The following is a 23,029-nucleotide window of genomic DNA, read 5'->3' as shown; positions in this document are numbered from 1 at the left end:
TATAGTGAAATGAGAGGCAGACCCGGAAACTCAGAAACTGGAGTGACAACTGGCCTGCTGTGTACAGCACAGAAGCAGAAACAAGAGAGATCCTGCCTCAAAAATAGGTGGATGAAGAGCACCAGCTCCGAACGGTGATGTTCATTGTTATAGAGCGGGGGAAAGTCAGGCATAGTGGCACATGCCTTTAAGCACTTAGGAGGCAGAGGCAGGTAGATTTGAGTTTGAGGCCAGCCTGGTCGACATTTCAAGTTTCAAGACAGCTAGGGCTTCATAGAGAGACCCTGTCTTCCAAAAGAAAGCAAAAGAAGAGTGAAGAAAAATACCCAGAGATCAACGATGAGATGACGACTATTTCAAAGACATAGGCCATCGCATTGATGGGTCTTGTGTCCTTTTTATAATTAAAATAAAGTCTGGAACCAGATAAAAAGTCATGGAAGTAAATGCCAGGTGTCTCATAGTGAAAACTTTATTAATTACTAAGCAGAAAACTTCATTAATTCTTAATTAACTTCACTCTAATGTTCTTCTGGAGAAGCAGCACCCCATTCCTTTTCAGTGTTCTTTGGAAATGTGTCACAGGTATAGCCACCGTGAGAGTGCACGGAGTAGTGTTAGCCCTTGCTTAGCACGCACAAGACTCCGGGTTCAATCCCAGCCCTGAAAAACGAAACTAGTCTCTACTTAGATTCTGGGGATTCTTGACTGATATCTTGGCTTCTCTCTCTCTCTCTCTTTAATGATTAAATTTATTAATTATTATTATTGTGCACATGTGGGTATGGTGTGTGTATGTTTGCGTGTGTGTGTATGCAGGTGTGTACATGCTGTGCTGTGTCTGTTGAGGTCAGAACACAGCATTAGGGAGTCAATTCTCTTCCTTCCGCCTTGTTTTTGAGGCAGGATCTTGTAGTGCTATTTCATTTGTATTTTAACAAATAAAGTTTGCCTGAAGATCAGAGAGTAAAACAGCCACACTGGTCAGCCATCCAGACCAGGCAGTGGTGGCACACACCTTTAATCCCAGCAGCCACACTAGTTAGCCATAGAGGCTGAACGGTGGTGGTGCACACCTTTAATCTCACCAACAGAGAGGACTATAAGGCTTGATGAGACAGGAACTTGCTCTTTCAGTCTGAGAATTTCTTAGAGGTATGAGCTCTCTATTGGCTTGGCTGCTTTGCTTTTCTGATCTTCAGGTTGAACCCCAATATCTGTCTCTGGGTTTGTTTTTATTTAATTTGCTATGCTTTGTATTGAAAATTTCTAAGTGATTCTCCTCTGTGTCTCCCATTTTGCCACTGCTCCTATAGATGCCTGAACTATATCCAGCTTTTCACATGGGTTCCAGGACTTGGACTTTTTCCTGCTAAGCCAACACTAGATCTTGCTTCCTTTCTCTCCCTGTCTCTCTTCCTCCCCCTCTCTCTGTTTGTGTGTGCCTTTCCCCCTCTGTTCTTCCTTTCCTTATTTTTGACAGGGGGAGTATCCCAGGCCAGCCTTGAACTTCTGATCTTCCTCCCTCTACCTCCCCAGCACTGGAATTCTAGGCATTTACCACTGTATCTGATTTTATGTAGTTCTGGGGGTTTGAACCCAGGGCTTCATATATGCTAGGCAAGTACTCTACCAGCTGAGCTACTGGCTGCTACTGGGTGGGCTGTTGAATTGCAGGTTCCCCAGTTTCATGAAAAGAAATGGCGACAGTCAAACAGGAAGTGTCTCTGAAGTCCCAGTGAGCTCTCCTGGCCACCAAAGACAGTAATAGACTTGGGGTTGTGGTTTTAATTATTTTTTTTCCTACATTGCTTTTTCAGAGATAAAATATTACCTGCCAATCTATAAGAAATGTCATTTAGTAGATTCCCCATAGGCCGTGACATTATTTTAGATGTTTATTTTCAAAAGGCTTGAACTCCCAATAAAATATACCGATTCAACAAACAGAAACTTTCCTAGACGACAACATTACTAGCTGCATAAACACGCCCAGAGCTACTCACCTGCTTCTGACAGGAAGGAGGCATCTTCCCTCAGCAGAGGGGAATGTCATGAAGCTGTAACTCAACCCCAGACACTTCCTGGGCTCTCTTCCTTGCCTTACTTGCTTTCCCCAGCCCCCTCCACCTTTACCTCCCAGGACACAGTGCTAGCCACATACTCAATACCTAGACGACTGTTTTCTTCATCCACGGAGCCCTGATGCCACCTCTCAGAACCAACCTAAGGCCCTATGGCCTGACCTAAGCTGCCGAGGGGAGTCTAGAGGCTGAGTGGGTTTGTGTTCTCCTATATTCCCAGCCACACCAACCCCCCTTTGCTGCTTTGGCCCTCTTCTTAGCTGGTGTGGCAGACTGAAATCCACCTTTTCAGTATACTGGCTCCCACAGCTCTCCTGAAGTTACATTCTCCACTGCCAGTGAGTACCACTGATCCTGTGAACTAGGGAGCTGGGCAAACACACAAGGAAGCTGCAAATTTCCTTGCGCCTTGTTCAAGTAGGCCTGCTTGAAATCTTGGGGTCTTCCCTCTGAAGCCTCACTGATAGTTTTCAAGGTCATACGTTTCTGCGTTTTGCTTTAAGTGTCGTAGGTTGCTCAACAAACAACAGGTGTCACTCAAGCGAGCCAAGAACTAGGAAGTACTTTCCCGACAATGTTCTAACTCTTGAGGCCTATGATGATACTTGGATCAAGCAGTCAGGAACTAACTACTAAACAGTTTAGTGTTGGAATCAAGCTCAGGAACGTAATTCATCAGATTTATTTGCACAGGCTAGTTCTACCTAGCATGGTATCCAAGCCTATGTAATGGGCAGTTGATGGAAATGGCGGGTACTAATCAGAACACTAATGGCTAATGGTCAGCACAGCTATTTTAGAGAAACTTCTGGTAGCGGGGGAGGAAGGAAAGTTTTTACATTGTTTACTTCTGCAGGTCAGTTATTACTGTGATGACATGACACACTCTTTCTAGCAGGATGAATTATTCCAGAGCTGCCCCTGTCTCATCTCCAGCACATGCAACCTTAAAGATCAAGTAATTCTGGGACTCCAGGGTCCGTTCAGTCTATGGGAGCCATTGATCCTAGCTGTAGATTTTTCTAGAATGTCTGCAAGAGAGTGAAACTGCTTCTAGCCTTTACTTAAGGTCTTCAGAGTGGGTCTCACGAGAGCTTCTTGTTTCATTTCTCATTGCCCCATTCTTCCCCTTCCAGGCAGGGGTGTCCAACCTTTGGACGCTGTGATGCGACATTGTCACATACAAATGGTGGGCTATGTTCGTAGCTATTCCAGGATGCACGTGGACCATGGATTGAAGGTTGGACATGCCTGAGAAGAAGATTAAGATGGAAGCCTGGTTTCAGAAGATACTTCTGTCTCTTCATGCAAACCTCCCAGGGTTGTGAATTAGGCCAAGTACCGAGACGGAAGCAGCCATTTCTCCAACTTGGCTGCATATCAGAATAATTTGAGTGGGAGTTTTTTAAAAATACGATTATCTGGGTCTCATCGCCAGAGAGTGTTCTAATTGATTCAGCTTGCAATTTGTGTATCAGGAATTTTAAAAACTCCCCCTATTAATAACAGTCAAGGCCAAGAGAGAGAGGGGAAGAGGGAAGGAGAGAGACAGAGGGAAAGGGAGAGAGGGAGAGAGGAAGGGAGGAAGGGAAGGAGAGGAAGAATTGTTTGTAGATAATTTTGAGCTAAGGATGTAGCTGAGTAGCAGAGCACTTCCCTACCTTGTGTGAGGTCCTGGGTTCCATCCCCAGCACTGCAGGAAGAATTGAAAGTTTATACAAAGCTCTTTTAATTTAGGACTCTCTGGATCACCTGCCAAGAAGGTTTCAGAAGCATCAGTGCCAAGATTCATGTGGTTCTCCCTTGCCATTGAGGTTTCTGGGAGGTACCGGTCCTGTCACAAAGTTTTTCACCACTCCAGTGTCTTTTGTAAATTCCAAATGCCTATGATTTGACATCAAGTAACCAACACTCTTCTCTGGGCTCCTTTGGTTTCTTGGGCTCCAAAGTCTCACCCTACGGAAAGTGAGCTATGTGTTACCCCTGTCATTCTTCCCTTTTGGGTATGTCGTAATGGGAACAGACCTCACTATGAGAGCCAGCTAATGTCTTCCACCAGCTTAGTTTCTTGCCTGAACATGAGAAACATCTCTCTTGTATTTGATTCCAATGGCTGCTGTCAAGAAAAAAATTACCACAAATCTAGTGGATTAGAAAGCACAGAAATTCAAACTCAGGTTTGGTGACACATGCCTGTAACTCTGACACTTGGGAGGTAGAGGCAGGTAGATTAGGAGTTCGAAGATGCTGCTTAGAACCCAGTTTGTGCTACAAGAAACTTGGTCTTAAAAACACTTTTTTTTTTTTTGAGGCAGCGTTTCTCTGTAGCTTTGGTGTCTGTCCTGGAACTAGCTCTTGTAGACCAGGCTGGCCTCAAACTCACGAAGATCCACCTGCCTCTGCCTCTTGAGTGCTGGGATTAAAGGCGTGCGCCCCCATCACCCCAGCTAAGACAAACACTCTTCAAAAGCAAACAAACTACAAAACAAGGAATTTTATTTTCTCACTAGTCTGGAGGCAAGAAGTTCAGAATCAGTTACTGACCCGAAATCAATGGTGAGCACACAGTTTTTCTGTAGGCAGTTGCTACCCTTCCCCGACTTGTGCCCTGACGTTTATAGTCACAATGCCTTCTCTCTATCTCCCTCTTATAAGAGCATTTAGGATCCATTCAGATAATCCAGAATCATTTCTACATCTCAAGACCCTGAGTTTGATCACATGTCCAAAGATACTATTTCCATATATGGGAGCTCTTGATAACCATTATTCTAAGAGTCTGAATTCAGCCTACTGGGTCACAGTGATCTTTTGAGCTTGTAGGGTCACAGTGATCTTTTGAGCTTGTAGCTGCCGCGAGTCCCTATTTAAACCCTTCCCTGACTCGTGTGCTAGGGAGCTGAGACCCACAGCCCAGGGATAGCATCTCCACAGATGCTGAGATCTGGCCTCAGCACAGGAGAAGGGAGAGAGCAGGAACTTGGAGGAGATGGCGTTTAAACTGGGCTCCGCCACTCAGCTGCTTGTATGAGTTGCCTTCCTGGAGAAGACAAACAGGACCAGAATCCAGGCTGAATGAAGGCGAGGCACGTGACTGCATCTGGCCTGGGTGCTCACTGACTTCAATGGCCCTCCTATCCTTTCTCCATTTCTTCCTTTGGAGACAGTCCTGGAAAAGAATGGAGGCAGTGCAATGCCAGAGAGATTGCCTCACCAGCCACCTGCGCTATGTGTGTGTATAAGTGCCCGCAGAGCTCAGAGATGTTGGGTCCCCTGGAACTGGAATTACAGAAGTTTGTAAGACCAATATAGGTTCTGATAATTGAACTCAGGTCCTCTGGGAAGGCAGAAAGTCACTCTTAACTGTTGAGTTGTATCTCCAATCTCCATGTTTTCCTTTTTACACTTTCATTTACTTTACTTTTACGGTTCTGGTGATAGAAACTAAGGCCATTCACTCACTAGGCAAGTGCTCTACCACAGAGCAACACCCATGTCTTTTCATTTGCCACTGGAAATGCCTAACTCAGACTGAGAAGGTGGCTCAGGAGTAAGAAAGGTCGCTCTGCAAGCATGAGGACCAGAGTGTGAGTCCCTGGCACTCTCATCAAAAACAAAAATAAAAACAAAACAACAACAAAAGGCACGGGTGCGTGCTTGTAAACCTGACAGAGACAGATTTGGAGCGTTTAGCCACTCATCTGTCCGGGGCACTTGAGTTCTTCCACCTTTTGGTGTGTGTATGTGAGTGTGTGTGTGTGTGTGTGTGTGTGTGTGTGTGTGAGTGTGTGTGTACATTACCTCGTGTGTACACACATTTATGTGCTTGCATGTGGAGGCCAAGGTTGATATTAGGTGTCTTCTTCAATCATTTCCCACCTTTTGTGTGAGACAGGGTGTCTCTGTGAAACCCTGGCTGTCCTGGAACTCGCTCTTTAGACCAGGCTGGCCTCGAACTCAGAGATCTGCCCGCCTCTGCTTCCCTAATACTGAGATTAAAGCTGTATTCCAGGACACCTGGCTCCCCAGCTTAGTTTTTGAGACAGGGTTTCTCACTGAACCTGGGGCTCACCAAGTCCTGGAGATCTGCCTGTCTCTGTCTTTCCAGCTCTGAGATTATAGACATGTGCCTCTATATCCATTTTTTTTTAAAACATGGGAACCTGGGATCCAAACTCAGGTAGGTCCTCGTGTTTGCAAAGACGTGTTTCCCTGCTGAGCCGTCTCTTCAGGACATGCATGGGTAGTGGGAATGGTCCTGCAATGCACGGGGTGTGCTGTTGCGGGAGGTCCTTCCGTGCAAGTGCGTGAGCAGCTGAGCTCCAGTCTTCAGCTCTTTGGGGGCACATAGCTGGAGCTGAATTGCCATGTCATGCGATCCCTCTGTAGTTGCCTTTCTGAAAAGCCCGCTAGGCTATTTTCCAAGCAGCTGTGCAGTTTCACATGCTCCCCAGCAATTGGGGAGAATTCCGACTTCTCCATTCGCCTCCAATCACGTAGTATTTGCTGGTATTTTTGTTACAGCTGTCTGAGTGGGTGTGAAATAGTAATTCACTGGGGACTTGATTTACATTTCCCGAACGATGACACAGAGCGTCTTTGCATATGCTTATTGGTAATTTGTATTTTAATTTTCTTTTTTGAGACAAGTTTGTACTCAGTAGCACAAATCATTCTGGGGTCTCTGATGCCCCTGCCTCAGTTTCATGAGTAACTGGGATTATACGTATTGCCATACCTGCGTCCATTCTCCCCGTTTTTTTTTTTTAAGTGGAGCTGGAACCCACAGCCTCTCGCATTAGGCGGATCTCTACCTTGAAGAAACATCCATAACTCTTCTTTCTCCCACTTTTAGTTGGTTGACTATTTTGTTATTGAATTTTAAGGATTTTTAAATCTTTTTGAATGATTTGTTTATTTTAATTTTATGTGCATTGATGTTTTATCTGTATATATGTCAGGGTGTGGGTGTCAAAACTCCTGGAGTTGGAGTTATAGACAGTTGTGAGCTGCCATGTGGATGCTGGGAACTGAACCTGGGTCCCTTGGAAGAGCTCTTTTCTTCTGGGCCATCTCTCCAGCCTCAGGATTCTTTATGATAGATTCAAGTCTCTTATCATATGATTTTAAACACGTTTTCCTGCTCTGTGGGTCATCTTTCCCTTAATACTACATTAAAACATTATTTAAAAATGTTTAAATGTATGCATATGTATGTATCTATGGGAATATATGCCATGTGTGTGCAGGTGCTCGAAAATGCCAGAAGAGGGTGTTGGATTACCTGGAGTTAGAGTTACAGCTTGTGAATTGCCAGACATGAGTATGAAGAACCAAACTGAGGTCCTCGGGTAGTAGTAAGTACTCCTAACCATTGAGCCAACGGTTACTACCAATGCTACATTTTAAAGCAAAAACTTCTATTTGTATCTTCTTGCTTCTTGGTTTGATGTTATGGCTAAATAGATATGATTAAAAACAATGGTATAAAATTTTGCCCATGAGGATGCTGTAGTTAGAGTTCTTACATTTTAGTGTTTGATCCACTTGAGTTAATTTTCTGTATTACAGGAGAGAAGGTTCAGTATAGTGTCCACTTGTCTCTGCACCCTTTGTGAAAGACTATTTTTTCTCCCTTTGAATGATGTCTTTTGTCAGACACCAATTGATTTTAGATACTCAGGCCCAGCTTTAGAATCTCTATTTTGTTTCATTGATGTTCTTCAATTTGATGCCATTATCCTACTATCTTGAATCTCTTTGCTGCTGCTTTGGTGTATGTTTTGAAACAGATAAAGGTGGTTTCTCTCACTTTGCTCTTCTTTGTCAGTATTGTTTGAGCTATTGTGTGTTCCTTGTGTTAGGCAATTGCTAGGTCCGGTAAATTGTAGAGTCATGATGTCAATTTCTGCAAAACCCAAAACAAACAACAAAAACTGAGATTTTGATAGAGGTTTGAGGCATATGATACTTTCATTCTCTTGAGATTTGTCAATAGCTGTAGAACAGGCTAGCTTCTGCATGATTATCAGGAATCTAGGGTGGCCCAAGAATCCAATTAGTTAAGTTTTGTATTAGTCCTGAACTATACTGTCTACTTCATATGACACTGTCTACGCATACTAAATGAATACTTCAAACATGGCTAGTCCAAATTTAGATGAGCTATTCATTAACTTACAGACCTCATTTCAAACATTTAGTGCAAAATCCTACTGGAAAGTTGTAGAAGGAAGAGAGTGAGCTGCTTGTTCGTTCCCGGCTGCTCAGCTCTAAAATAATCACACAGAAACTGTATTATTTAAAATACTGCTTGGCCCATTAGCTCTAGCTTCTTATTGGCTAACTCTTACATCTTAATTTAACCCATTTCTACTAATCTGTGTATCGCCTCATGGCTTCCTGGGTAATGTTTTCATCATCTGTCTCAGGCAGAGGATCCATGGCTTCTCTCTGTCTCCTCCCTTCTTTCTCCCAGCATTCAGCCTAGCTTTCCTGGCCTACCTAAGTTCTGACTTGCTATAGGTCCAAAGCAGTTTCTTTATTCATTAATGGTAATCACAGCACACAGAGGGGACTCCCACATCAGAAAGTATCCAATTAATTTTAATATCATTACATGTTGTAATAATATTTTAGATATGTTTATATAAAATATATTTATTAAATGNAATCAATAGCCTAAATGAGAGTCAGGACGTCTGCAACTAGCTTTTTGTTCATATTTCCTGCATAACTTTCCTATGTATTTAGAGTTTTGGAATATTAACAGCAAACTTAATCTATCTATGTATCTATCTATCTATCTATCTATCTATCTATCTTTCCTTCTTTGTTTCTTCTTCTTCTTCTTCTTCTTCTTCTTCTTCTTCTTCTTCTTCTTCTTCTTCTTCTTCTTCTTCTTCTTCTTCTTCTTCTTCTTCTCCTTCTCCTCCTCCTCCTTCTTCCCCATCCTCCTTCTCTTCTTCCTCTTTTTCTTCCTTTCTCCTCCTCCCTCCTCCTCCCTCTTTCTCCTTTTCCTCTTTTCTTTATATTTTGGGAACAGGGTTTAACTATATAGCCCAGGCTGGCCTTGGATTTATAGCAATCTTCTGCCATGGCCTCCAAAGTGCTGTGATTAAAGGCATGAACCACCATGCTTGGCACTGGTTCCTTTTAGTGCTTCTTTTTTTTAATGGTTACTAGAACATTTAAACCAGTCTCTGAATGCACCATGTTTCTGTTGACCAACACTAGTCTAAGGATTTTTTTTTTTTGTTTTTTCAAGACAGTATTTCTCTATAGCTTTGGAGCCTGTCCCAAACTCTGTAAACTAGCCTGGTCTCAAACTCACAGAGATCCACCTGCCTCTGCCACCAGAGTGCCGGGATTAAAGGCATGCGCCACCGCTGCCCAACTAGGTTAGGGATTTTTAGCATAGAATTAGCCTAGGAACAATGTGGCATGAGATTTAAGATGTTCACATAATTCTCTGAACATCTAGCAAAATCTGGTGCACATGTTATCCCTTTCAGCATAGCAAATTACTGCAGCATATAGCAGCCTTAAAAATTATTTAATATCACTTGGTTCCTTTGGGGAAAAATCTGAGTATGGCTTCACTAGTGCCTCAGGCTTAGGGCCATTCCATACTGTAATCAAATATTGACCAAGTCTGTATTTATCTCAGGGTTTGACTGAAGATGTATCTGTTCCATATTCACTTATGTGGCTGTTGACAAGCCTCATTCCTTGATCGTTAATGGACAGAGGCATTACTATTTTGCCATGCCTATCTTTGTACAGAGCTGTGCACAATGTGGCAGCGAGGAGAAGTGAAGCAAAACAGAGCAACAAATGTGGAAGGCAGTCTTTCTAAAAATTATGTGCAAATATTTGTATGGAAGTCACATGTATAAATTTACGTTAATCTCATCCCATTTGCTGCAACCCACTTATAAAAACAGGCCATCAGATCTACACTATATTCCAGTGGAAGGGATTATACAAAGGGATAAATACCAAAATGCCATTATGACTCAAAGATGCTTCCTGTTACAGAGTCTTTGTAATTGTTTTCTTTAATACAGAGCCTTGACATGTAGCCCGGGAAAGCTTGGGACTCGCTATGTAGCTAAAGCTGACTGACCTTAAGCTCACAATGATCCTTTTTGTCTTATGTAGCAGGCTTTTTTGAACTGCCGGCTCCCAAACCCAAATTATGACACAGAGACTTATTAATTATGAATGCTTGGTCTTGTTTCTAACTAGCTTTTTTTTAAAAAAAAAAATTAAACTAACCCATTTCTATTAATCTATGTGCTGTCCTGAGACTTGTTTACCTCACCTACATGCTGTCCATCCTGCTCTCCTGCTTTCTCTGTGTCTGGCTGGCTGGCTCCCTGCTGGCTGGCCTGCTTCCCTTTTCTTTTTGACTGCCAGCCCTGCCTATCCCTCCTCTGCCTAACTATTAGCTGCTCAGCTTTTTATTAGACCAATCAAGTGCCTTAGGCAGGCAAGGTAAAACAGCAACCCATCTTTACATAGCTAAATAAGTACAGCATAGACAAAGCAACACATCTTTACATAGTTAAACAAATATTCTATTCCACAGTAGTCAGCCTTACTAGTACTGGCTATAAGTGGCTACACTTTGTTTCTATAGAGCACCAAGCTCCCAGCTGATTTTCAAAGATATCTTTGTATAAGTCTGAGAGAGAGAGAAAGAGAGAGAGAGAGAGGTAAACCCTGAACATTTAAGAACTAACTTAGAAGCCGGGTGGTGTTGACACACACCTTTAATCCCAGCACTCAGGCAGGCAGAGGCAGGAAGATCTCTGTGAGTTCGTTGCCAGCCTGGTCTACAGAGTGAGTTCCAGGAGAGCCATAGATACACAGAGAAACCCTGTCTCAAAAAACCAAAAAAAAAAAAAAAAATCCGACTTGGAAGAGTTTAACAGATGGCTCAGTATTTAAGGGCATTGGATGCTCTTGCATCAAAATCCTGGGTTCAATTCCTAGCACCTACAGAGCAGCTCCAAGCCATTTGTAACTCCAATTCAGAGGGATCCAAAATGTCTTCTGCCCTCCAAGAACACCAGGAAACAAGTGGTAGTCATAAATGCACACATACATACAGGCAAAAGACCTATACACATTACATAAATAAATCTTAAAAAAAGAACTGACTTGGAAGGAATTAAAATACAAGTTTTGATTTGGGAAGATATTTTCATGCAGAATTTTAAGGCTAAACACAATATATAACCATTTGGAGTAAGTTTTAAAATGTAAGGAACATAGAAAGGATAAGATCAGATGAAATATGTGTGTGTGTGTAAAATATATAATTTTTGTCACAGTTTGTATGGTTTTCCACTAGGCCAGTTAGCTTTTCTGAGCCGGTAATGTTCTGTGGTACCACCATGAATAACCTGTCAGAGAGGATTTTTGGTGACTAGATTTGAGATGCAGATAAGATTGCTCTAATCCAGATGGTTTTTACAGGTTCTCAGTGCTGCCCTAAAACCCATGAAGCAGAGATACAAAACCATCTCAGAGGAAATTACACCAATGCCCCAGGTTAGGTCGAGATTTTAAAAAAGGATTTAACTTTTTTCCATACAATATATTTGGATCATGTTTCCCCCTACCCCCAATTACTCCCTGATTTGTCCTACCTCCCTACCTACCCACCCAACTATATGTTCTTCTTCTATCTTGTTCTTTAAAAAGAAACAAAAATAAAATAAAAAAAAAAACAAGAAACATTCACATGAGAGCCCTGGAAAAACACAAAAATGAAAATTCAAAAAAAACAAGCAAAATAGCTCAAGTTTCCATCTCCACATCATACAACATTACTGGAGCTATAGTTCAAACGAATGATTTCCTTCTGTAGGGAGCGTATTAGTTTCTCCTCACTTGTACTTCTCACTTGTGTCAATCCTTCTTCCTGGTTCTACGAGTTTTAGAAAAGGGCTTTGTCCAGGACTCAGTTGATGGGGGTGGATAAAACTTCCTTATTCTGCCAAGAAACAGAAGTGAGATGCATAATCCATTGAGCCAAATGTGCTATTGTTCTTGGAAAATGGTTTGTGAAGTTAGCAGTTCAATTCTGCTTCCTTGTATTAAAGGCTGAGCGTACCTGTCAGAGGCAGATCTCCAGATAAGCACGTGGCTAAATGAGTTTCCAGGGTAAGGGGCAGTAATCTGTGCATGAGTTAACTGCAGAAGAAAAAGATCACATCAACCAAGCAAATTTTTTTTTTCTTCTTGACCCTGTAAGTGAATATCATTTCTCTTAGGAACATTCAGGATTTTAGGACTGATTGGAAATGCTTGTCCAGTGGGCCCTCCAATAAGTACGCTAGCATCCATCTTCCAGGCAATTTAAAGTACCTACAAAGGAATTTATTGGCTGATGTTTGTCAGAAGGACTGGTGGTAAGAGGAGGCAGTGATAAGAACCCAGGATAACTGAAAGGGACAAAGATATGGCCTGTCAGATGTCTATCTTGTTTCTGGTTCCTCTTAGGAGCTGGAAAGAAACCAGGAGGCTCCTGGATCTAGAACCATTCCAACATTCCTCATTTACCCCGAGGTCTTTCTTATCCTGTCGACAGAGAAATCAGAGCTAGTTGACCTCAAGGACCTACCTGCTTTGCCCTGCCTAACTTTTGCTTCTTCCAGCACAGGCCAAGGAGAAAAGCCAACATCCGGGCCTTGGACTGACTGCAGCAGGAAGCTCTGCCCTCGCTCTGGTTAATTTCCTGCTGGATCCTAGCATTGACTTTGGCACCCCTCCCCCACTCTTGCCTCTGCTAACCCTAAATCTTACAGCTATCCCATTCAAGGCAGCCACCTTGATTATTAATAGAAAAACTATTTTTTTTTTATTCAGGCTGGAATCAGCACTGTCCAAGGGGCTACACAGGGCCATTAATTTTATGTCCCCTGAAAACTCAGTCCCAGAGAGCCAATGCGCCCTTCATCATTGAGCTGATCCCCCCTCCCCCACTTTCTCTCCCAAATCTCAGTTGTTGTAAGAATGTCGAGTGGTTTTGGAATGATTGCAAATAAAAACTGCCAGCAGATTTGTGGAGAAGAAGCGCTAAGCTCGGCAGCTTCGGCAGAACTCTCAGGGCGGAAGAATGTAGAAGGCACTTGAAACTGCTCATGGCTGCCTGCCTGCTCGGAAGCCCACAGTTTCAGGCGGACTCCCCGGAACCTTATGGCCAGATGCGTGGCGCTGACTCCAAGGGCTCTGAACCGAGGGAAGGTGGGACGAGCTGCTCTCAGTAGCCTTTCTGAGCTGAAGTTCTATGGGTTAAGGATGGGGCTCCAATGGTAGAGTGCTTGCCTAGCCTCTACCAAGCTTGGTACTAACTGGGCGTGGTGATGCTCACCTGCAATCCTAGCACTTGGGAGTAGAAGCAGGAGGATCTCGAAGTCATGGTCATCTACTGAGTAAGATCAAGTGCAGTTCTCAAGGTTATCCTTATCTACTTAATTTGAGGGCACACAATGGCTTCTCAGACAAAACAACAGATACAACACAAACTGAAGGCCTTGAACAAAAAGGGAGCCTCAGAAGGCCAATAGGTCAAACTGAGTTTTCTTGCTGGGCCATTTTATCTGAGAATAGGGACTCCAGGGAGGGCTTGAGCCAAATCTTAGGAATAGTCACTGCACATGCTACTCACACTATGAGCACACAGCAGACCTGAAGACGTTTTCCCAAGCAACAAGAGCAAAACCTATGGGCTCACACACTAGATATACCTACAGGTGGCCCACAGCACAGCACAGGGAAGCCCCAAGGCACAGAGCAAGCAAAGCAGGTCTGTGTGGGTTTTAGGCTCCTGCTGAGTCAGGGAAGGGGATGTTTGTGGCTATGATTGTGGGGGCATGAGCAGGTGGACTTCTTGCTCATTGCTTAAGGAGAATCTCTGCAAACTGAAGTTTTCATTGGGATTGAGTGGAGGGCTCGGCCAGCCCTTGGAGGACATGAGTCCCTCCTTCCTTAGATCTGTGACTGGCTTGACTCAGGCTTTGGCTGTTCTGGTCAGCTCTGGGGAAACCTAAGCTTTCTGCACAGTCTGTCTACATATAACATGGCCTCTTATTAGACCGTGCTCATTCTGCTCCCAGTGTGCAGCTGGGCTGTAACTGATACTCATCCCTAAGTCGTGGGGGACTTTGCTGAGCGCAAGCCTAGATTATGACCAACAGTTGACAGCTGACTTAGTTCATTTGGAATGTCTCCCCAGAGTGACTGCAATGGCTGGCCATTCTACTGGCTTTGTCTCCTGCCCTAGACCAGGGATGGGACAAAAGTGGCTAAGGAGGTGTTTGAAGGTATCCAAGGTAGCTGCGTGAGTCCCCAACACAGATGGGGTGCTAAACTCCTGTGGTCTTCTTAGACTCAGACCACTGGTGAGGCTTTCAAAGGCCATTTCAGGAAAGATCAATGGAAAGCTGAAGGAAGACAGGCATAACAGGTTTTTGCATGGGGCAGGCAGGCTCTTGGCCTTGGCCACTTGTGAGTTTTCTATAATGTTCCCTTCAAAGGGAACATTGATTCTCCACACCAAATGTAACTGGAGTGCTCCCTTCTAGCATCTGCTGTCGCGTCAGCCTTTTGAAGGCGACCTCCTGTCCTTAAGAGAGAGCCACTTGGAAAGGGCAAGGTGGCAGACTGCGCTGAAACTCTAATGCTTTTTCCCGTGAAGTGGAAGAGCTGAGATTATGTTTTGCATCTGAGCCACACAGGCTGGCCTTCTCAGTGAATAAATATGCTTCTGCTTGCTGGAGACAAATGGAGCCCTTGCCACACTATCTGACAGAGTTCCGGATGCTCAGAGGATGCTTCTCCACAAACGCCTTATTTGTGATACTGGTCGGAAGAGCGCCATGTACTGTGAGTGATCCCAGGTCACGTGACCTCGCCGACTATTGGCCTTCAGGATATCTTTTTATTTGGAATTCTCAATAGTCCGGAAACATCTCTGATCATAGATGTGGTCCTGTGGAGGCTCGGGAGCCGAGCCTAGTCAGGCCTCCCAGGAGGCTAGAACTTACTTTCTATCCATCATGAGTCTTTAGAGTAAAAACCAGCGACATCCACCATGTAAACTGTGAAACCCAAGTCACACTTCTACTGTGTGATGAGAGCATAAAACCGAGAGAGCAGGGCTGGCGAGATGTCTCAGTGAGTGGAAGCTCTTGCCTTGCAAGCCTAGCCACCTAAGTTGGATTTCTGGGACCCAGAATCAAAGGACAGAACCAACTCTTTGTAGTTGTCCCCTGACTTCCACATAAATGCCAAGACACGCATGCACACACATACACACACATGCACACATGCACACACACACACACAGAACCTCAAACCAGTTGCATCAAGATATCAGATGACACTCCCTGTAAATGAATTCAGATAGCCTACACCCTGTCACGTGTCCCTCTCCCCCATTTCCTTTCGTCTTGCTAGACCTTTGCTTATGCAGGTTAAAGAAAAAGCTACAGCCCTTCAATTGTGGATAGAAGTAATGACAGCAGTTTCAACCATACACGCAAAAAGGGTACTTTTCCTTTTCAGTTACTATCCTAGCTAAGACAGAAAAGTGTGGCCAACAATTTCATCTCAAGCGCCAAGCCAAGATGGCAAGACGATGATGGGCCTGGAAGAATTTTCAGAGCCAGAACATGTCCTGCCTCCTGCCGGAAGTGAACCATCTACTGCTCTTTACCAAGGATAGTTTGGCTTGGGGACTAGGTGCAGGTTAGTGGTCTCCAAGCCTTTGCTGATAGGCAGCCCAGAATGGGTTACCTCATTCCACAGTGGGAGTTTGCTCTGCCTCCTGGAAGGTTCGGGTAGGTCCATGTCTAGACTGATTACAAAAGCCCCAACAAAACAAAACAAATACCTAAGGTCTTAGCGAAGAGGCAGGAAAGCAAACGGTGCAGGGAGGAGAACAATGCCTCTGTTGTGACAAGAAGCCTTTGGGAGGAGGATGGAATTCCCGCACCCCAGGTCTAATTTGGAAGGGCAACGTTAAATGTCTTGAAGCAGGCCCTGGCTTGAATGCATTCATTTGGAAAGGCAATGTGTTTTGTTAGATAAGGGATTCAGGAAAAAAAAAATCTGCCACTAGGATCAAAATGAGGATGAGCAGTACCGACTCCGCCTGCCTGGGTGCAGGTTTGCCGGAGCAGGCCTTTCCCCTCGCTCACCAGCGGAGCCATTTGTTATTTCTGCTAGTACAAAGAGATGAGGTGTGTAAAGCTGTCACCAAGACCCTGACTAAGTCAGCCTTGACTCGGCACTCGCCTTGCTGTGTGGCCTTAAGCTAGTCTCTTCATCTTCCCTCAGCCTCGCTTTCCACACCAGAGAGAGACGTGCATGAGCATCGGAAACCTACCTGAGCGAAACCTACCTGAGTGGAGATTTCCAACCAAGGAGAGCACAAAGGACCATCTGACTTCTTGTGGTATTGCAAACGGGGGATTCTCGCCTCGAAGGACAGCAGCAATCCTCATGCCTGCTTGCTCTTAAAAATGTTGTTATAGAGGCTAGACAGGTTGCTCAGTGGCTAAGAGTACTTGCTATTCTTGCAGAAGACCCAAGTTTGATCCCCCAGAACCCACACGATGGCACAACCATCTGTAACTCCAGTTTCAGGGTATCTGATAGCATTTTCTGGCCTCTGAGGACACCACAAATACATATGGTGAAGAGACATACCTATAGGTAAAGCATCCATATAAACAAAATTAAATTGATAATCAAAGATGGTGTTATAGGGGCTGGCAAAGTAGCCCAGTTGATAGAGCACATGCCAGCACGTACAGAGCTCCGAGTCTGGTCCCCAGCACCTCATTAGCTACCACTTGGGAGGCAGAGGCAGGGGGAGCTAGAACTTAAGTTCACCCTCAACTATATAGAGAGTTCGAGGACAGCCTGACTATGCGAGACCTGTCTCAGAAAGAAAGAGAAACAAAAGAAAGCAAACCACCAAAAAAATTCCCTACCAAACATTTGTTACAAAATGAAGCTGCCATTGAGCAGTGGGATATAGTTCATATTCTGAAGTCAATGTAGAACCAGGCAGTAAGAAGGTCAGGCAGTTTCAAGTTACATTTACTTGCTCTGTCTGATGTAGGATACTCGAACTGTTCTTTGTTCATTCTCTCAACACACCTCTCGAACACTCGCTATGTTCCGCTCCCGGGAGATGAGGCATTTTCCTGAAACCCCGTGACTTCTTTTCTACTTCGTCCTCTCTCTACCTCCCTTTCTATTTTGATTATTTTTAAATTATATTTTCTGATTTACTGATTTGTGTGAGGAGGAGCATATGACACAGCATGCATTTGGAGGTCAGAGAACAAGGTGCAGGAGGCAGCTCTCTGCTTCCACCGTCTGTGTTCTAGGGTTTGGACTCACGTCATTAGTCTCGACGGGAAGCGCCCCTCCCCACCGAGCTATCACACTGACTCTGATTTTGCTTGTGTTCAAGATGTGGGCTACAGGGGATTGAGCTGAAGTCACTGCTGTGTCATCATCGTTGATCTAGACAAATCCCTTCTTCGCTATCTGGAAGCAGTTGTGACCTGTGTGAACACAGCTAACTCTTTGGATACTGTGGTAGTTTGAATGGAAGTGGCCCCCATAATCTCATAGACAGTGGCACTATGAAGAGGCGCGGCCTTGTTGGAGTGGGTAAGGCCTTGTTGGAGGAAGTGTGTCACTGTGGGAGTGAGCTTTGAGGTTTCACATATGCTTAGGATACTGGCAAATATGTCAGCTGGCTTCCTGTTGCCTCCAAGATGTAGGACTCTCGGCTCTAGTACCATGTCCGCCTGCATGTCGCCACGCTCCCCACTGCGATTATAATGGACTGAACCTCTGAAACTGTAAGTGAGCCACCCTAATTAAATGTTTTCTTTCTAAGAGTTGCTGTGGTAATGGCACCTCTTTCCAGCAATTAAAACCCTAACTAAGACAGATGCCTTGCCTCCTTAGCAATGCTGTACCCTCAAGGCTTAGCTGGACTTTGATAACAAGCCCACTGTTGCTGGTACCTAGCTGGAAGACCCTTCCTAATCACCGATCTTGGGTTCACCAAGGCTGCCCTTTGGGATGAATAAGGCCTCCAGTTGCTTCTGCTGCTTCTAGCTGACTCGTAACTCCTTGAGCTTTTGAAGGGCCATCCGGTCCAATTTTCTTTCCAGCTTCCTCGGCTGGTAGAAGTAGCTCTTCTGAGAAGAGGCAAGGCGGGCTGTGCTAGCAGGTGGCAGCGATGTTCCCAGCCAGGTACCACAAGGGAGAGCCCGTAGTGGGTTGTACTTCCTCAAGCCAGAGCTGTCTGTAGCCTAGGTCAGCACACTGGGGCAGTGCTGCGGACTTTTAACTACGACCGAAGAGCCCGGTCCACTGATGGCTGAGCAGAGCTGTTGCTAGGATCAAGAGGCCGGAAGTCACAGGAATTTTTGTTTTGTTTTGGAGTACCGGAGTTTGAACCCAGGCCTTAATTTATGCTAGCCGAGTACCTCTGAATTATATCTCCCATGGCATCAACTCTGGTTTATGGGGTGTGGAGGGAGAGTCTTACTGTTAGGCAGGCAGGTCTCCAATGAAGGACTTAGCACCTAGTACGCTTGGTACTTAGAATGCTGAGACTGTAGGCATGTGCCACCACTCCTGGTCATATTATGATTTTACATTTTTCCCTGACATTTATTGTGTGTGTGTGTGTGTGTGTGTGTGTGTGTATATATGCGCGCGAACACACACACACTCAGAGATTAGAGGACAACCTGAGGGTATGTGTTTCTCTTTCCACAATACAGGTGCCATGGCTCAAACTCAGATGTTCAGGCTCTGCAACAAGCACTTTTCAGCATCCCATACTGTGTGTACCGTCCCTTTATGTTTTCGGGTCTACACACGGTTCTTCGCTTCTAATTGCTGCAAATACTTCATGTGTGTTCCACTGCACGGGGTAAGTGTGCCTTATCTCAGGAAGGCACCTGGGGTCTTACTTTGCCTCACTATACCCAGGAACACACCCACGAACTACCTTGTGCGTGCGTAGTTCCCTACAGACTTGTCATGTACTGTTTTGGCTAACTTGCTCTTTACCCTTCCCCCCCCCTCCCGGCAAGGACATTTTCTTTACTTCCCTTATATTTTACAATCTGTACAACTTCTGTCCTTTCTTCTACATCTTCTTTGAGAGTTGAGCCTTACGTGTACTGCATTCGGCTGTCCTTTGCACACCGCAGTCGTATTGCATAGAGTGTTTAGATTTTGTTGCAATTCCCTATTCGAATCAGACAGTAGATATGAAATCTGAAGAAGGCAGGGATTAGGCCTGTCATAGAGTGTTTTTAGTATGTCATGTGGCATATGCACAGAGCATTACTCAAAGTATGTGTATCATGAATACAAACACTTTGTAGGGGGCCGGGCGGTAGTGGCACGCGCCTTTAATCCCAGCTCTCAGGAGGCAGAGGCAGGTGGATCTCTGTGAGTTTGAGGCCAGCCTGGTTTACAAGAGCTAGTTCCAGGACAGGCTCCAAAGCCACAGAGAAACCCTGTCTCGAAAAAACAACAACAACAAAAAAAACAAAAAAAAAATAAACTAAAAATAAAAACTCAGCAACAAAAAACAAAAACAAATAAAAAAAACCAAAAAAACTCCACATATTAGGCAGCAACTTCATGCCAGCCCTTTGCGCTATTAAAAATTGAAATGATATTTATTTATTTATTGTATGCAGGGCATGCATGCCATAGTCAGTGTACACGTAGAGATCACCGGTTGACTGTCAGGCCTGGATTTTCTCCTTCTACCATGCGGGTCCTGGGGCTTGAGTTCAGGCTGTCAGGCGTGGTGGCAGGCCCTTTACCCACTGAGCCACTGGTGACCTCTGCTCTATTTTCACTGTCTATCTTTCCAAGTTGCTATACAGATACAAAAAGCAGTTCGGTTATTTGGTTGATCCTTTGGCAAACTGAGCAGATTAACTATATCCTAAACAGTGCCATTTCTTTTCAAGAAGCCCCCTTGGGTGGCAATGACTGTGTCAGGGAAAGTATCTTCATTTTTTTTTTTTTTTTGGAACTTTTCTTTGGGGAGAAAAAACAACCAACCTTCCTAACCCACACCACATTCTTTGAATCTTCTGGGGGGTGGGGTTGTTTCTTGAAGGCAGATTTGATTTTTGGAACCAGCTAAGAGCAACTTGGCAGCAAAGCTAGTGAATGAGGTGTGCGATCAAGCTGAAGAATATCACTATTGGCTCCAAGCAAGGTGTGAGCTTCAAGAAACAAGACTGATTGCTTGTATGGCACATAAAGCAGCTCGGCAGTGCTTCCAAAAGAAGAATTCCAAACATGTTGAGGCCTTGGCAAGAAAAAGAATTTCTCTATTACTAAGTACCATCACCACCACTAAATTCAGTGCACGCGCATGTGCACAAACACACACACGCACAAACACACACACACACACACGAGGTGGGGAGGGAGTGAGAATACTATCTGGTATATCATGTAGGCAAAATAAAATATTTAGACTTTGGTTTTTGAAAACCAATGGTGGGTCTAGTTTGGTGGTATGCACCGCGTTTCAGCAGTGGGGAGGCAGTGGCAGATGGATCTCTGTGAGTTCTATGTTGAGATAATTGTTTTGTTCACTGTGTGAAGATAGGTCTCTGTTTTACCTCACCTACCTAAGCACCTTCTGATTGGTTCAATAAAGAGCTGAACGGCCAGTAGCTAGGCAGGAGAGGATACGCTTGACTGCTGGGCAGAGATGGGGATTCTGAGAAAGAATCTGAGGCAGGAGATTCACTAGCCGGATGCCGAGGAAGTCAGACGTACAGTACTGAGAAGAAGTAATGAGCTATGTGTTCGTAATAATGAAGATTAATATAAACAGGTTAATTTAAGTTTTAAAATCTAGTTGGGAACAAGCCTAAGCTAAGGCTAAGCTTTCATAATTAATAAAAAGTCTCTGTGTTGTTATTTGGGAGCTGGCATTCCAAAGAAAGCCCTGTTATAGTTCTAGTCTAGCCTTGTCTACATAGGCTCACCAAAGTTACATAGGGAGACAAATTCTCTCTCTCTCTCTCTCTCTCTCTCTCTCTCTCTCTCTCTCTCTCTCTCAAAAAAGAAACAAGTAAGCAAATGAACAAGCAAACAAACCATCAAAATAAACACAAATCATACAAGTATGAGATATAAGAGACTTACAAGCTATCTTGGTAGTTAAGCTGGCCACATGATCGTTTGTCCAGTGTGGTATGAGGGACCAGGGTATAGCTCACTCTGTAGAGTGCCTGGTATGTATGAGGTCCAGCATTACATGAAACAGGTATGGTGGCACATGTCTGTAATCCCAGAACTCTGGGAGTCAGGGGAGCAGGAGAAGTAGAAGTTTAAGGTCATTCTCTATTACGCGATGCATTTTAGGCTAGCCTAAAAGAAATCCTGCCTTAAAATCAAAGTGTACAGCTGCTAAGCAAGCCTCTGCATCCTGGACCTCTCTGGAAACATAATGACTTCTCTTCCACTTGCTTAGGCTATACCTGCACCACTGGTTCAGCCAATGGCTGAACACTTCTCCAGAACTACTGAGCCATTTCAGCATGGAAAAGGAAGATGTTTATGGGGTTTGCAAGACAAGGGTGGAAAAGCAAAGAGCTGAGAAGAGGCACAGTTTTTGTTGTAGGACAATTGTGAAAAGCCGTATTACCCCGAATCACTTGATCTTTATGGAAGGGTCAGATTAATGGGCTGACTTAAAAGGAAGGGAGACGTAGACTCTACCTAATAAGGATTGGGTCGCATTCTAGAGTCGTACGTTAATAGAATCTCAAATGTGTGAATGTACATCTATAGAGAGAAACGGGAGAGTGACTGACTGAAAAATCAAATGCTTAACACTCGGAGCTGAGGTTTGTGCTCGGTGGTAGAACATTTGCCCAGCATGTGCAAGGAGCTGAGTTAATCTCAAGCATATGCCCCGTTCCCAATTAACAGTGGACACCCATGGGCGTCTCACTCAGCTTTCCATTAGTATAGCAAATTACCTCAGATAAGACTTATGAATAAAAAGACTCAGTGCGTTCATAGTTTCAAGGCCCGATTGATCTCTTTATCGGTCATGTTGCTGAAACAGACAATTTCCTTTGCCTAACTCTCAGAGTGGAGAATTTAAAACCGCATTCTTGTGGGAGCAAAATGTGGTTTCTCAGTCACTTTATTATTATTATTATTATTATTAGCCACATTAAGAGGAGCCCTTTCTGTGGAATGACAAGAAGTTTGTAGATGGTAACTGGGTTAAAGGCCTTCTTCTGGTCTGGAATTGCTAGCAAATCAGGTTCTAAGTGTAAGGAATGAACCTTCTCAGGATTTGGTTTTCATAAATCCAAGACCAAAGGGTCTTTACAAGCCTCATTCAAATTTAGAAACAAGAATGGCCTCATCTTCTATCTTCAAAACAAAGACAGTGTTTTTGCTTTTTGTGTCTCACCAACGTAAGTTATGTTAGGAAATAAAACTAAAACCAACAACAGAACAAAAAAAAAAAACTAAACTTGATAAGTCCTAAAATTATTTGTAGGTATTTCTGCCAGAAACAAAAACCCACAAAAAAAACCCAGTGGAATATTGGAAAGTTATGGTCCTCAGGAGGCCAACAAAAGAGTATTAGAGACAGCAGGGGCGGGGAGGTACAAGGGATGCTAAGCTGTGATAAACTGTACCTTCTACTTCCCCTGTGGCGACCTCCTCCTATTGGACTGAAGCTGGAGCTTCTGTAGGGGACCATTCCCTGGCTTCAAAGAGGGTTGACCATCTTCTCCCTGCATCTCACCGTGGCTCTCTGTATTGACATTACCTGGTGGGAAGGCCAGGTCTACAGAGCATTGCATACATGAGGAAAATGG

Source organism: Alexandromys fortis, unplaced genomic scaffold, assembly GCF_014885135.2.
Source record: "Alexandromys fortis isolate MF-2015 unplaced genomic scaffold, M_Fortis_MF-2015_v1.1 scaffold_194, whole genome shotgun sequence".
NCBI lineage: Eukaryota > Metazoa > Chordata > Mammalia > Rodentia > Cricetidae > Alexandromys > Alexandromys fortis.
This window is presented reverse-complemented; position numbering follows the sequence as displayed.